This window comes from Serinus canaria, chromosome Z (assembly GCF_022539315.1).
Source record: "Serinus canaria isolate serCan28SL12 chromosome Z, serCan2020, whole genome shotgun sequence".
Taxonomy (NCBI): Eukaryota; Metazoa; Chordata; class Aves; order Passeriformes; family Fringillidae; genus Serinus; species Serinus canaria.
The window spans coordinates 58,105,182-58,121,830 of NC_066343.1; the positions used below are offsets into that span (position 1 = coordinate 58,105,182).

The 16,649-nt window shown below is 35.9% G+C and overlaps 1 protein-coding gene across 2 annotated transcripts in view; it reads right to left on the minus strand.

The window, feature by feature from the left end:
• MAP3K1 (mitogen-activated protein kinase kinase kinase 1) overlaps positions 1-16,649 on the minus strand; it is a 59,823-nt gene that overhangs the window by 26,058 nt on the left and 17,116 nt on the right. The window lies entirely within an intron of this gene.

Consider the following 16,649-nt stretch of genomic DNA (forward strand, 5'->3'; position numbering starts at 1 on the left):
AGTGTACAGAGTATCTTCATCTTCACAGAGGAGCACCTATTCGTGATAGCCACCTACTTAAGTGACTCTCAGGTGGTTTTTTATTTGAATCACACTACAAAGCCAAAGAGCAAGCTAAAAACAAGAGAACATGCTTGAAACAGGAGAGCTTTCCATTTCTCAACAGCCCACCCCTGTGCTTTATTAGGAAGCAAGGATTTTGCTCTTAAATGTTTCAGCTTCTCATAAGTCAAAGAAGAAAAAAGGCACTTTTTTCCTGATAAATTTTAACTTTTTAACTTTGCCTCCCTCCCCTAACTCCAAGTATCTTCTGAATTCTTTGTATTGGTATGTTCAAACTAACAGACACCAGCTCCAGTAGTAACAGTCAAGAAGTTTCAAAGAAATGGGTCTAAACTGAGTTCTAGAGAACTGAGCAACAGTGTGATGAACAGTTAAAATAAGATCACTGATCTATACTTGAATAATTCCATTATTAACTTTGGATTATTTGTTTTATGAACTACAAGACTCAATACGGTAAGATTAACACACTGCATGGAAATAATCACTGCAACATCTTATGCACCAGAGAAAGTAAAATGTCCTTCATTTTTGTGTCTTAATTTTGAAGACCTGCAAACAGCAATTGAGTAGCTAGATCATTAATAACTTGTTTTCTATGGATCAATGACTCAGTATTTTATACTGAGGTATGGATTACATACACTATTTTAGTGAACTATGAAGTGAAGTACATAAGCAAACTTTACTTCTAAGAGCTTAGTGAATTCAGTACTAATCCTCTGGAAGTATTTTTCTTACAAAAGTATAAAATGGCATATGAAAGCTCAACTGTAGCTCCAGTTCATTTGCCAATTGTACATTTCATTCTACTTCTTAACAATTAGATGTCTTGGCTTCTCTGCTATCTTATATGGGTAAAAAAGCTTTATCAAATGGCAAGACTGGACCACATTTCATTAGCAGCAGGAAGACAGGAAAAACACAAGCTCTGAAATAGGAGTCAATTCACCAAGAAAGGGAAAGGAAGTTCTATTTGCTATATCCACAAGTATCCAGTCATAGCAAGGAGAAAAATTATTAGCTGCTGATTTGTTTGGTTTTTTTTTTTCTTTTAAACATATGTCTGAAGCAACGTAGCAAAAGTAATTTGCATATGAGCAGTGGTCAAACCATGGGGAACCAGAAGAAACATTATGAACAAAAGTGGTCACAAAACAGCTATGTTAGAACAATCAAAGGAGTTAGTAACAGGCTTGATGAAAGAGCACCAGATGAGAAAGAACAAATACAGCAGACATTTTATAATCTGTCCAATAAAATGCTACCTATTATAACAATCACAACTGGAAACAACCTTAGATGGGATATAAAGATCTCAGTTTGAGGATTTTAAGCAAGAAGTAAGAATATGGTAACCCAGCTAAATGCCATCCAAGCCTCAACAGGTCCCAAGAACACCAGGCTAGGCGGCCAGGCTTCCAGGAGGCATGGCACATAGGAGCAGTGCTCAATGTGAAGAACAGGGACAAGATGAGGAGGTTAGCTACTAGTGTGCTAGGTAACTTCTTGCCACAGTTCCAGCACTGCTCACAGTTTTTCTTTTGCCATTAAGTACTTCTAATGAAATCAAGATTAGTAAATAAAAAACAGAGTAAGATGGACAAGCCAAGGTCTGACCTCCTGACAAGTCTCCTTTTCCTTCTGATGATTCGCTACTGCTGACAACATCTAACCATATGTGTCCATTTAAACAATACAAAAGGTATGGCACATACTATGAAAAACTTCAAAACTTCACAGGGAACCTTCTCAACCTGGTAATAAATGGCAGCGACTGCCATTTAACAATAGAACTGAATGTGCTACTTCCAGAGAAAAGGTACTTGGCTTCCTAAAATAGTTACAGAGACTTTAGCTGAATGTTATAGAAGTGTGAAATTCAGTTGCACTATTCTGTTCAGAGTACTCCCTCGAAGGCTGGTATGTCAAAAGATGCAATTGTCAAAGAGTATTTCACTGCTAACAGGACAATATTCACAATTAAAGCTCTAACTACACAGACTGAGCCATCCCCTTCAGGGGAACCTCATAGGCCCTGGCCAGGAAAGATCATCCTTCCTCTGAGCCTCAGTGATGAATGCTCAAAACTCCAAAGATGGACGTCAAAACATACAGAAGTAGACTTCCTGCACAGGTTTTCTAGCTCCTATGAAGTAAAATTCACATATGCAAAACATTTGTTTTATTACTTGCTCTGAAATCACCTAGCTAATCCTCTGTGATACATTACTCAGTAGACACAGAAAATGAATCCTCCTACAAAACAATAAACAACAGCCTCTGTTTGCAACAGATACTTGCTATGAAGCTGATGAAATGGTCTTCCCTCCTGTGTATTTCTTAAAAAAGCTATGAGACATCTCACACCAGTATTACAGAAAAGTTCATAGGGCTCTCGAATTCTGTCATTATTTAGTCAGCCAGTCACAGTCCAGATTGATCAGGATGTTCACACAGCTGTTTTCAAAACAGCAGTAACATTACATGATCTCTCAGACTCTACACTTCCATACCAAATGCTTTAGAGAGAGAAGTTGGTACTTTATCTCTAAAACCCTTAAAGTTTATGCCATTATTGAACAGAATTTCTAGGACTTCCAGGAGGTAGATAATTTATATTGATACAAGAGACCCAAAGGTAACAATAATTGTGTAGTTTAATTATTTTAATTAATTATGAATTAATTATGAATTATGAATTTTCCTTAATATACAAAAATGAGACTATTAAGGTTCATATACTTATTACTGTACAACAAACTTCAGCATCCCAGCAGAGAGCAGAACCCAGTATGCCCAGTTCATGTTATGCCAGCTGAAGAGAATATGCAAGTCCTGTCCCCACTGTGGTACAACTTAGCACTGGGTCTTACTTCAAAAACAGCAGTAATGCCATTAAAAGACTGAATAGGAGTGCTCACTGACAGCTATATGACTAGTTCATCAGCACCAGGCTGTAGGATCTCAGGCATAGGTGTTAGAGATTCTTTGCCCCAGGTTAGCCCACCAGAGCTGTCCTCTAGCTCTTACTTATGCATAAGAACAAGTTTTTACTTGTTACATACCATGTAAGTCAACTCACTTTTTAACAGAATCAAATTCTTCACTTCTAGAATGAAGTTTGATCTCTTAGGCACCAAACTGATCTTTCGTCGCAGATCCATCAAGGCTGTCCTAGCTCAAATTAGGAGTACTAGTTGAAATGTGATTGGCCAACACACAGAAAGGATCAGGTCAGAGCAGATATGGCTCTCCCTGATGCAGAAGTCAGAAGCCATTAATGGAAAGATGACAATTAAAGGTAGGGTAAAACCCAAAATACAAGTCCTTAAACAAAGTTTTCACTGGAAATCATTTTTATATGTCAATATGTCAAGTACATCTTCTACTGCTTCAAGTGTCTGTCCTATTTTTTAAAGACAAAATTTCTTATTGTTTATTAGGTGACTGTCAGAGAAGACTAAAGCATCTCCACACATTATGCATGGGATTAAGAGTTTCTTAGCCAAATTTTACTCCCCTGTCATCAGAAGAAAACATCAGATATTTCATACAAAAAAATTATGCTTTGAATCAGCTTAAGATACTAGGGTTAAGCAGATAAACCTGCACACTACTTTCTCCACCTTCAATGAGAATGGTGGAAATAAGATACAGACAAGTAACTTGACAGGATAAGCTACGTAGAATTTAAAAGCTACAACCTATTAAATTATTTCTGTAATAGTTATAAATAAGAAAAAATTTAAAATGTCTTGGCACTGTTCAAATGGCAGAATTATCAGCAGATACCAAATGTTCAGAGATTACTGCTGGAAAGTTCTCTCAGCAAAATATGATCATAAAAATTAAAAATGAAAGAAGCAAATAAAAAAACTTGAAGGCATATATATAAAATTTATAGAAAACAAACATAACATCCTCTACAAATTTTAGGTCTTAATGACTGGTTAGTCTGCTCTCACAGAAGGGGACCAGGGATGCAGAAAGAAATTTAACAGGACTCCTCCTGCTCTTTTCTGAAGAATGATCTGACTGACATGCTTTCATGATAATCATTATTTCTCACAATTTTGTTTCTTAGCATACACTGCTAACAATTACAACCAGTTATCATTGTTATCAATAAGTTATACTGAAGTGGCAATCAGAAGTCATGAAGCAGGCCCCTAGTATTCTAAGCATCCCAATCAGTTTTTTTAAAATTTATGTTCTGTTATTTGGTACTCATTTTTAAAGTTTAAGCTTTATTTTTTCCCCCTCTTTTCCTATTTCTTGTCTATATATTTATCAACCCAAGCCACACTGGGAATTTATATCATTAGTATGATATCAAGATATAAAAAGAGTAAGCTATACTAAACAGGCACTGAACTTGCTAAAGAGAGATATGTCTTGCTCACTGACAGTCAGACACATTCAAAAAGGCCTTGTTCTCTCAAGATTCACGTATACACTGAATTTTGCTCAAAGGCCAAAGTGGGCTAAATGTTTCCAAAGAGATTTGACTGTCACAAGAAGCTTTCCCATAATGCAGAAATAACATAAAAAACTCCTTGCAAGCCTATTCTGAGTAACTGCTGAGTGAAAAAAATATAAAACCCCGAACCACTTATGGTAGATACGTATTGAAGAGCGTTATCTTCTATCAGCAGGGAGCCACAAGGGAACTGGCTTTCACCATGAGGATCCAGATTTAGGTTCTGCCGATCCTTAATGCTCACACACGCAGTGGCTTTGAAGGTATAGAGTGCTCTGCGCTGAACAGGATTGTCTCCTTTGGAACAAGGAGACCTTTTGGTAGTATCTGTCAGCTAACCTAACCACAGGCCAACCATACAGTAACTACACCCACTTTAACGACGGCAGCTACTATTGCAAATGTTTATTTTTTTAAAACAACAAGCTACCATGACAAAAAACAAAGAGGAAAAGGCATTCAAAACTTCTGTGAGCATATGGCTAAAAATGATACAGCCTCAGAAACTCCTGTTTTGTCTTCTTTAAAATCTACAAAAGAAAAAGAAAATAAGCACAGGAATCTTACCAGATAAGGAAAAGAGTGTTTAGTGAATCAATTTTTAAAAATTAAAAAAAAATTGGTGAAGTTAGCAAGCAGTAAAAATATTTTTTCATAATAACAAATCAGGGCTCTATAACAAAATATGAAAGTCAATACAGGACAGCAAGTACACGCCTTAAAAATATATCATTGTTTCTTATCATCTTCAGTGAGTTCCTGAGATTTATTTTAGAACTCTGCTGCTTTCCCATCTTACTTATAACAATGTATTTAAGTTTTAATTTATAACAATTCCTGAGGAGCACCTTACAAAATCTAAATCTTGATACTAACTAGAAATTACATACTGTCAAACTGTAATGAGCTCATTTCTGTGTATGTGATACAGGTCTGGGTAAAGAAAATGGGTATCTTCAGTATTTGCTTAAAAACTGACTTACAAACTGCAGACTCATTCACATAGCAGTGCGAAAGCTTAACACAAGAGAAGCATTACTTTATGAGAATTCCAGCTTGTCAGCAGTGACTTGAGGAAAGACACTGTTCCATGCAAATCACATTTGATCAGAAAGCCTTTGCATTAAAGTTTTCACATTAACCTTTTCATACCAGGCTCCTAGGCACCATACATTCTAGCATGCACAAGCGGCTGCTAATGACAGCATCAAAAAACATGGGCACCCCTCCATAAAAAGAGAAAAATAACATTATATTGATCTAGAAAGATGCATCAGAATCTAATTATAGATACTGTACTTATGCAAAACATGAAAAGGAATACTCTGATTTTATCAAGAAAGCCATTCAAGAGGAATCAGAAGCAGTATGAAGCTTTATACAGTATCTGAGGGATGATGTAAGAGTAAGAGCTATTAGGTCAGCTGGTATCAGTTTTCCTATGAGTGAAATATTCTTAAAAAATGAAACCAGCAAAACTAATTTTAATCTAGTGACATATATGTGATCCTTCTAAGACCAGGTTCATGAAGTATTTGACATGAAGTACAAAGTCTTAAAGAGACCCTAGTGGTGAATAAAGATGCCTTAATCATGTTCAGATTTCAGTTAGCACACTGACTGCCAGCAGACTATTCCCAACCTGAAGGTTTTGTGGGCTACCAAGAACTGTCATCCCTCTGCTTACAAAAACCAGTGCTCAGAACATACAGCTCTACACACTGACTTTCTGCATCCACTCTGACCACCATCCTGAGTTCTCTAAACCTATCATTAATTACGGAAAAAGTAATAAGTGGAGATGGGGGGGGGGGGAGGGAGGGGAGGCAAATTGCACTTATGCAGAATGTCATCAGATGACCTTCACTTAATGTGAATTCAAAATATTGTGGAGGAAGCTGCAGATGGCATCTTCACTTTTGCCTTTCAGCTGTCCACCAGAAAATGCTTTGGCTACTCATAATTTCTTGCATGTATTTTGGCAATTTTTGACTCAAGCATTTTTTAGTATTCCCATGCTTTCCAGCTTTAAGAAATATTATCTTTCCTCCAGGATTGTGTGGAGTGATTTTTTAGCAAAAATTCTTAAAATTCCATCACTTTTCTGATTACACCACAAGTTTGCACACTGAAAGCCACTCTATGCATAAGGCAGTACAAAAAGATTAAAATAAATCACCTACTATAAAAAATAAACCACACTGTGGAACAACCCAAATCTACACTGATATTTTTACTCATCTCCCACTGCTGCTTTATTCAAACATTCTGGTTTGTACTTACAGTGTAGTTGGAACTACGGTATGGGTGTAGCTGGAACTACAATGTAGTTACAACGTGGTTGGAACAAATCTGTCTCTAACCTCATACAGGACTTTGAGACTGCAAAATATATTGAACATAAATAGTAATATTTTTAAAACAAGTAACGAACACTAAGTAATAACATGAGTAACGATCATGTCACCTGCATGTACAGTTGGCAGAATGCTGAACAATCTCTCACTGCTGTTAAAAACACTTTTGAAGAGGAATGAAGGAAGGCTTTCCAGAACTGGATAGTTAACATTTTACTGTCCTCTATAATCAGCCCCACAACTGAGTAAGAGTGAGTACTGCTCATTACTACATTCTGAGATCTCCTCCCAAAGGTAACTTGGGATCATGGGGTTTGGCTGGGAAGGAGTTACAATAATAACTTAAACTTTCATACATTATTGATGAATCAAGAGTAGATAAATTTACCTTTTCTTTTTATTCATCCAGAAGAATCAGAGAAGGACAAAAAAAAGTTGTGAAAAATGTGAAACATATAAACAGGAATAAACACAGGCAATCATGGAACACGAGTCTCATGGGCATACAAAGGAGTTCAAACAACTATAAAATGTTGGGCATACAAAGGAGTTCAAAACACTATAAAAAGTTAAACAACTGAACTGAAAAAATCTCTAAAATACTTATTTCAAAAATCCTAAAAAGTACTAGTAGCACTCACTGCTTGCTTTATTACCACGGATAGGTGTTACATAAAAGTTACTTTAAAAAAGCTTATTCATTTATCCTAACCCACAGGCACATAAGAAGAAATTATCTTTGCCTTTGATGGAGAAGCCTCACATTGCTGAAGCTACAAAAAAGTATGATTACAAAAGAGCTCATTTACTTTCACATTGAGAAAACTACTGCACCGGTTTATAAGACAAGCACCAAAGTTATTTTCAGTGGAAATAATATATAATTACTTGGAGCACAGGAATATACATATGTATACTTCAGGCAGAAGAAACATGTTTTCAATTATAAATATCTTTCTCTTACCTATTTACCCTTAAAAAAAGAACTTAAGAAGCAGAATTAGCTTTACCTGGGATTTGATCTAAATATTTAACACTGTCAGTCATCATAAATACACTAATTAGTACTTCAAAACATGGATGATGGCCAATCCTTCTTTATAACTATCTGTCCATTAAACTTCTTGCTTCATCAGAAATTGGCTGCAAGCATTCAAGACAAAAGTTATGATTTTCTTTACATTATTGACCAGTTAAGATATCAGTTACCATTTACGACTTATTTTTCTTTAGTCACCTAAAACCAACAGCTACTCAGATCATCTTTCAGGTAGCTGGCAGCAAGTCTGTGCCTGTCCAAACTTTTCAACAATTAAGTCAAAGTAGCACTGCAAGAAAGACTTCAAGCCATGAGCCAGAAACCAAGTAAAATTTGATTAAGAATTGCCATGAAATTCATCCCTAGTAAAGGATCCTGAAAGTTTATAGACAAGAAGCAGTTAGCAACCATTTGTGCAGTACCCTCAAGCACTGCTTCAGTTGAGACAGCAGCACTCTGTGAAGTCCATGGCTTTAAAGGGGGAAAAAAAAACCATTAACATGCAAGTATATTTTCAGATTTTTAAACTGCTCTCCCACATTGCCCAAAAGACAAACATAGTGCTTGTTCTGCAACACTATACAGGCTTTTGTGGACTACTCATGTAAGCTCATCAATGCAACCCTCAACATCCATCTCCTGTCCACAGTTGAGTTTGACCTCTACCCCATCTAAATGAATTGACCTGAAGGAGCAGTTCTCTGAAATTTATAAGTTATTATTAAACTTCCTTTTTGAATACTCAAATAATAAATACAAAATCCTTTCATGAATATTCTGAATCTGTGAAAAATTCTGGGATGCTCCCACATTAGGTTCACAATGTCTAAACATTCATGCCATGTAATGACAACATTCCCTCGCTTCATTACTGCCTCCACACCCAAAGGAATTAACTTTATAAAACATGTGTTTAGGCTCTCATGATACACTAAGGCTGAACTTTACAGTGACACAAAAGTAGTGCTTCTGTGAAACCAGAAAAGCTAAATGTACTAAAGCTTTTATAACATTAACTCTGGTCATAAAAATTAAGGTATGCATAAAAGCAAACTTTCTCCAATATGCCAAAATTATTATAATTACAAACATTTTTGACTGGTTGAAACATCACTTAACCTCACATACAAACAAAAAAGCTCCAGAGTTTTCTCAAACTTCTCATGAAACATATCTGAGAAACTTTAAAAACAAACATCTGTCTGGAAGATGATATTTCACTATTACACATAAGAAGTAAGGTCATACTGAAATTAAAATTTCAAGTAAGTAAATTTGGGCTTGTTAAGAAAGCCTGCTAAAGTAATTTTACAGCATGATTTTCAAATGTCTTGATTTGCAGACTTTATTTCAAAACTGTACCTTTGTACAGAGAAACCCTGCCTTTCTTATTTTAGCTTTGTTAACTAAGCTGTTAATCCTGGAAAAATATACAGGTTCATGGTACAGAAGTACCTGATCTACAACAGAAACTAATCAAGTCATATGTCGACTTTCACCTTTTTTCCTTTTTTTTTTTAAAGATGTCTTCCCTGACTGTGCAGATTTGGAGACTACTACTATAATTGATGTGGCTGCATTTTATTCATTTATATTTGGCCCTCCATACCTTTAGCTCAGAAGTCAACTCCCAAAAACACCCTCAACTGAAAGTACTTAATTATCCCAACTACAATTTTTCCACAGTTCTCAGCATGTTTCCCTAAAAAAACAATATGGCCAGTCTACCATCCATTTGAAATAAGCAATCTAAAAGAAGAAAAAGTCAAATTACAAATCTTTGGGTTTATTCCACCAACTGATTAACAGCAATCATTAGGAATTAGTAAGTATGATTCAGGCAGCAGTGGAAATGAAAACATTGCTGTAATTTACTTAAAATATTTCAAAAGAAACTTCAGTAGTGAATAGCACATGCTTTATTCAAATTGTTCCAGCATGCTTTGGTTTTTGTAAAAAAGTATCAGAACTTTGATTTTCAGTTTCACATGTACTGTACTTGGAATATTTTGGGGATTTTGTGGTTTGTTCTTTATGGGGGAGGGCGGTGGTGGTGGTTGTTAAGGCAAGTTAAAGCTGTATGGGAAAAGCATGTGTGCTTTGTCAATCCCTGGTATAAATATCCCTCATTTATGAAAGGATCATGAACAAAAGTATTTCGTATTCTGTTTTGTTGCCACCAACATATAAAGCATTTTAAAAATCAACATGTTAAGCAGAAAGCCTGCTACACAAAGCTTTACGCACAAGACAGTGTTTTCATCATTCTTTTAAGTTGTAAAGCAAGATGAAAGACCTTTGTACGCTGCTGCAAGCATATAATATATATTCCTGCCTACAAGGAAACTTCAACATGGGTACTTCTTTAACGCACAGATATTTTTTACCCATTACCTGGATCTTACTATGTACCAAGCTTTAATGCTGGCCCCAGCAAAGCTGGATTTCAGATAGTTTCCTTAGAATTAATTCACAATTAACACTTTAAGGACAAAAGGTCAGAAAATGTGGTCTTGTTTATGGACACATCTATCTGCTCTAGAGGGATACAGCACAGTTGCAGCCCTCATCTCCTAGAGCACCTTCTGGTTTTTAATTTACCACCTAACACTGTCACTGCAACCAGTGTGACACAAAATTCAGCACTGGGTGGAACACACAAACCACAGACTGGAGGCTATGCCACTGCCGAGTGTCACACTGAAATGCAGTGCAGGTGCTTGTGAGAAAATGCTCTTACAGCAGTGTGATGAGAATCTAGACTCATGAAGACTGCTGTGCTCCCCTTCTCAGGGCAGGGCACACTTAGACTTGACATATAAAGCTAGAGTAAGATTTCAAACTGAAGCTGCAATTAAAAACTTTGTTTTCTATGCAGTTCACTTCAAAACAACTACTTCCTGAGGTCAGTTTTTAAAATTAATTTGCCTAAAATTATATATAATATGAAATATTGAAAGGCTATTAAGAAAAAAACCTGTGTAATTAATATTTTCAAATCTGTCATGCATTAAAAAAATACAACATTTTCCCTAGTTAGCTCATTTGAAAACACAAAATCAACTAAGTAGGAATGCCAAACGTTGTCTCAAAAACTAGTACAGCTGACAGTTTTCTTCTGAATATTTCAACTCAATCATGTACTCATACAATAAAGGCAAAATTCGACACAAAATCTACCCTACAGGCCAGAATTTAACTAGACCACAAAAGAGAAAAATCACAAGTACTACATTTTTCTGCCAGATAAAGCAGCTTCCAGCAAGCTGCAACAAAGCTCTAAGACTTTCCTACTTACAAGCAGAATGTGACAGAGCTATTAAGGTATTTTTAGCATTATAATTAAGTATTTAAAAAAAAGCTGAAATGAGTCGCATGGGATGTTATCAAACAATGTCGCATAGAACATGTGTAAATTGAAGGTTCTAAGAGGCTACTGAGAGTTTATTCTAGATGACAACACAGAAAAAGTAAAAATTGCAAGTTTTTTATTTCTTTACCAAGCAGCTTTCAAAACTTTGAGGAATGAAAAGCAAAAAAGTTAAATTGGTTTTCCAGAGTATTCATCTTAAAGCAAACCTACTTAAGGAGCATACCTAAATTTCATTTCTTCTTACATCACTCTCTGCCACTGTATCAATTAACGAAAAACCAAGGTGCTGGGTGTACTGCACTTTGTGAATTTGGTCATGGACCTCAAACTCAGACATAAACATCTAAGATTTATAGATTAAGGTGATTTAAAGCAGTAAAAAACATACCAAGTTTTAAAAAAATAATAATCAAATGGAGTACCTAAAATATTTATATGCAAGTAGAATCCTGAATTTGCTGCTAGAGTACTCTTAGATCAAGCACTAACATTAGAACTAGAGTGGTAACAAGCCTAGAAACACTTTATGTAATACCCAGGCACTGAAAAACAGCTATTTACACCAATCCAAAGAAGGGGCCAGAAGCTATCCTAACTTGGGCAAGTAACCTGTTGAAACAGTTCCATGTACCATCTCTGCAGACACAAGGCCAGTTTAAGGATTTCCTATTCCCTACCTAATTTATTCATTTCTATTAATCCCTACTGATATTGATCTGACTTCAGAACCAAACCCCAAAATACCACCACACATTTTAAATCCTTAAGATGGAGACAAGAAAATGAAAACTGTTGGTCTGGATTTGATCTCCAACCTAATTCATGTGGTATCCAACAATTTCCCAGGAAAACAAAACAGATGACACTTGCGACAAACAAGCTTCTTTTACAGTACACATGCATTGTAAGACAAATTCATTCCTGTGGAGAAGATCCCTCACATGCAGAAATAAGATTTACCATACTAAAGACTACAGTTCTGTAGGATGAAGAAAAGTATTATTACTAAAATAAAGCTGCCAGAGCAGAAACAATAGCCCTCAAAAGCTGAAATTTGTTCTCCTCAACCCAGCAAGATAGCATGATTTATGACCTTCAGCCATAAGACTAAATGTATTACAAAGCTTAACACTGAAAGCAAGTCATACCACCCTTTTTTCCTTTTTCTATTCAAGAAGTTACCCCCAAAAGTAACAACTTCCTTTGTTTCTTATTTATTGTAGGAAGAAAACAGTACATTTCCAGGACAGAAAGGAAACATGTCAGTATGACTAAGCATCAGAATAGAGCTTACAGGGAACTGCAGACCTTGTGCATTCACAAGGCTCCCAGCTGCACCGTCTGTCGCTCCACGGGATCTCCCCACAGAAGCATCTTTGTGAGGCCAAGCTGCAAGTTCATCCAGCCCAGCATCCTCTGTCAAACTGCAACTATCTGTGCGTGCTGTGATAAAACCACACTACAAATTCTGTGCAACTCCTCCTACTAGGTTCTTCCCCACTTTCACCAGCCAATACGTGGCTTCAGCGACGAATGAGAAGTGGATAGCTCCACATGAATTTGTCTGATGTATTTTTTATCTGCTCTACCTTTCATCTGTTGGTTTATATGTAGACTGCACTCTAGAAACTGAAGGCATGCCATGTGAAATGACCCTAGGGGTTTAAAAGAAGTTGAGATGACCTCAGAGAAAAAATTAAAATAGGGTTCACTCACTACACCACAAAACTAAATAAAGGGTCTTATGTTGAAAATAACTGCAGTACAGAAAATCGCTAAGATACATGCTAGAGGTAAATGCCCATTGTTTATTTGAATATATGTGCCACCTCTGTACAAATGTAGGTCAGGGAACAAACCCCCACCGTTATAAGCCAGAAAGACTGTATGCTGGGGAATACAGTAACTTAAGAAAATTACAATAAAAACACACACAGGCCTTGAGCTTCCTGCTTCTTCTAAAACCCTCACGCAAGTATTATAAGAGTTGTAACCATCAAAACTGCTCCTGCAGGCAAGTCAAAACAGGAAAGAGCGCAGGTATCCTCCTGAGGTATTGAGAAACTGCACTTATCCACAGGTACAGGCTTTGCTTTCCTTATTTTTCACTAAGTTGATCTTGAAAAGGTCTTTGACTTCTCTAGGCAGAAGATATTCCATGTCTTTGACTTCATGCCACACTATCAGCATTATTACACAAGAAGCATGCAAGAAATTCCACTGTTTCAATGTTCAGAAAATGTTAAACCAGAAATGCCATTATATGCTACTGAATTTACACTACACTAAGAATTATCCAATGAATTATTCAATAAGTAAGTCCCACTCAAATTAAACTGGCAGAGAGAAAAACCCCAGTGACCTACTTGACCTTTTGGGGACAAAAAAACGAGAAACTGTAGAACTACAGTTTATGTTAAAATTCTAAAGAAAGCTGTCTGTGCCATCAGACATTCAACACACACATCTGTCAGTGTTATCCTGTATATACAACTCAGAAGAGGAGAAGAAAGGCAAGTTCCACTTTATGAAGGTTTTCCCTTAGGCAACTATAAAAGCAAAAAAATCTTCAAAATAAGGTCCATATGCACCATGGCATGTTAAAAATTTATTTCTAAATTATACAAGAAAAAAGTCAGAAGATGATTATAAAAACTATAAAAACAACAACAAAAACCCAAAACAAAACAAAAACCAAGAAAGCCACCACCAACAACAAAAAACAAAAACAAAACCCAAATGAAAACCCCACCAAAAAACCAAAACAAGTGTCCAGTTAGCTTCCTCCCAAACAGTAAAGTTAAAACAGAAACATTTTGTGTCCTGGAACATGTTCCTTGGAATCTCAGTAGCTCTTCCTGCTGTAGGCATCGAAGTCTCTGACAAAGAGTAAGAAGTCTGTAATTTCCTGCTTCACAAAACTATCAAAACAACTGTCACTTTTTCAGCATTTTAACAAGCAGACAGGAACAGATTACTGTACTCAGATGGTGTTAGTGTTTTATTATCACACTGGAAATGGAACCTCAGCTATGAAGGGAAGCTGGCAGCAGAATTTAAGATAAACAAACCGAAAAAAACCACCTCGGATTTCTGAGGAATCTACAATAAAAAGGCAGTCTCTTCCCAAAGCCTAGCGGGACCATGACCAGACACTCATCAAGAAAGATGCACTCTCAATCGCTCAAACAGAAGATTCAATACACACATTAAAGTGGTATTTGTCATAACAGAGACAGCATTAAGACAAAGAAAATTACTAATAAAGTTTAAGAAAGCTTCATAAGGACTCCTTCTCTTGCAAAGCAAGGAAACAAAAAAGTATTTTGCCAAAGGCAGCTGCATGCTTTCGGTTTCTCTTATCTGACTAAAAAAAAAAAAAAAAAAAGCCCTTCTCTCTTCTTGCATTGCAGCTTGCAAAAAATTCTATGAAAAACTGTAATTGACAGGCAGATACCTGAAAAACAGAAGTTAATTTCAAGCACTGTTAAAATATCTGAGCATGTTTTACAAAGCAATTTGATTATTACATTAAAAAAACTAAAATGGTCAGACAAAGTAAAACTAGAGCAGTTTGTTTCAAAAACTAGAAGAGGGAAATGTGTGTGTGACTTCGTCTTACATGACTTGTGTGCTGAATTGTTCCAAAAAACACAGTGTGCCAGTTGAAGTACATCATAATTAAATAAATTTAAAAGGTATGATCAGCACAGAACTGAATTTTACTATCCGATGTCACAGTTCAGCTTCCCCTTAGATGGCTTGTTGAAGTAATAAACAATTTACTATAACAGAGCTGTTAAGAACACAACAGGAAGTGTTCTGCTGGAGATGAGGTCTTTGTTTTCTTGCACTGCAAAACACACTCACTGGGACTGTTCTCTGTATTACCTCTTGACTTTGCATCAAGTCGAAAGCAAACTCACCACCTGCTAAACATTCAGCTGCATGAGGTAAGCTAAAAATAGCAAGGTATTTGTTACCTGTAATTCATCTCAGAAAACTTTTATACCAGTAATTTTAAAGATTCATCTAGGAGAAAAAGCACCCCTTAGATCTGCCTTCTTTTTTTAGGGAAAGTTGTTTTTCAGTTCACAAAATGCAAATACTGATCCTATACAGTTAATATCTCTACAGCAAAGGAAAACTTGTGTCATTCACATGTAATAATACATTTAGTTGAAAGAGGTACAGAAAAGAAAACATGGTCTAATACAGGAGATGTTACTATGTAACTAGCAGCTGGATGTTCGATTTACAACTTATTTCTAGTTTCATGGTGCATTAGAAAGTAAGCTACTTATCCATATCCGATAGATATCTTCCATCCATAGCACAGCATATCATGCTCTCTTCTCAATCCAGGACACAATAAGCAAAGAGAGAGGTTTGCATTTATGTAACAGCATTAATTTAAAAGCAATGTTCTTACTAAGAAGAAAAAAGATTATGAAATCTAGCCCGTGAATGGAAGTGCTATCAAAAAAATTATGATCAATGTGGGAAACAAATTATCAGAACTTTTTAAAGTAATTTTATTCAATCAACATACCCATAATTTTTCTCCCTGATGAAGGGCAGCAAAATACACATGTATGAGAAAAATAAGCAAAAATGTCTATATCTAATTTAAAGAAATGCACAAGTGTAACTAATGTCTGGGAGGTGAGGGAGGGGGGTGGAGAAGAAAATATTATCTTTGTCTGAATTTTTTTCTCATTCCATATATTCACCAATTATTTATTACAATTTTAAGTAAATTGTGATATTCTAATGTATACCCTCTCACTGCTTCATTGATCATTAGAAGCACAATTTCTAGTCTGAAACATTGTTAAGTTATCATAAGATCAAAATATATTAGAGCTATTCTGGTATTAATGTTGGGATTTAAGTGTACTTCCCAGGACCTCCTTGGATATAGACACTATTAAAGAGCATTCAATAAATTTAATTAAGTTTTAAACTGAAACACAGGTGTAATTAGGAAAGAATATGCACTTAATTTTAAATTTGATGTTCAAAAGTTATCTATACAATTTTGCACCTACAAGAAAAAATTTATTTAAACTAGCATAGGACAAGTGTCTGAACTTTCACGTAAGAAGCCAGAATCGCAAGCCCACCTCCCAAAATCTACAGAAACTAACTACAGAAATATTTTGCCCCTCCTTTTCTCCTACTGTTTAATGCAGTGCAGAAAAACAAATGGAAAACACCTGAAACACCAACAAAGGCAAACACAGAAGAAGAGGCCATAAATGATAATGCTGAAGAGGTCCAGAATTTCAGTAAAGCCAAGCCCTGACTCTTTTCCTTTCCACATCCAGGTGG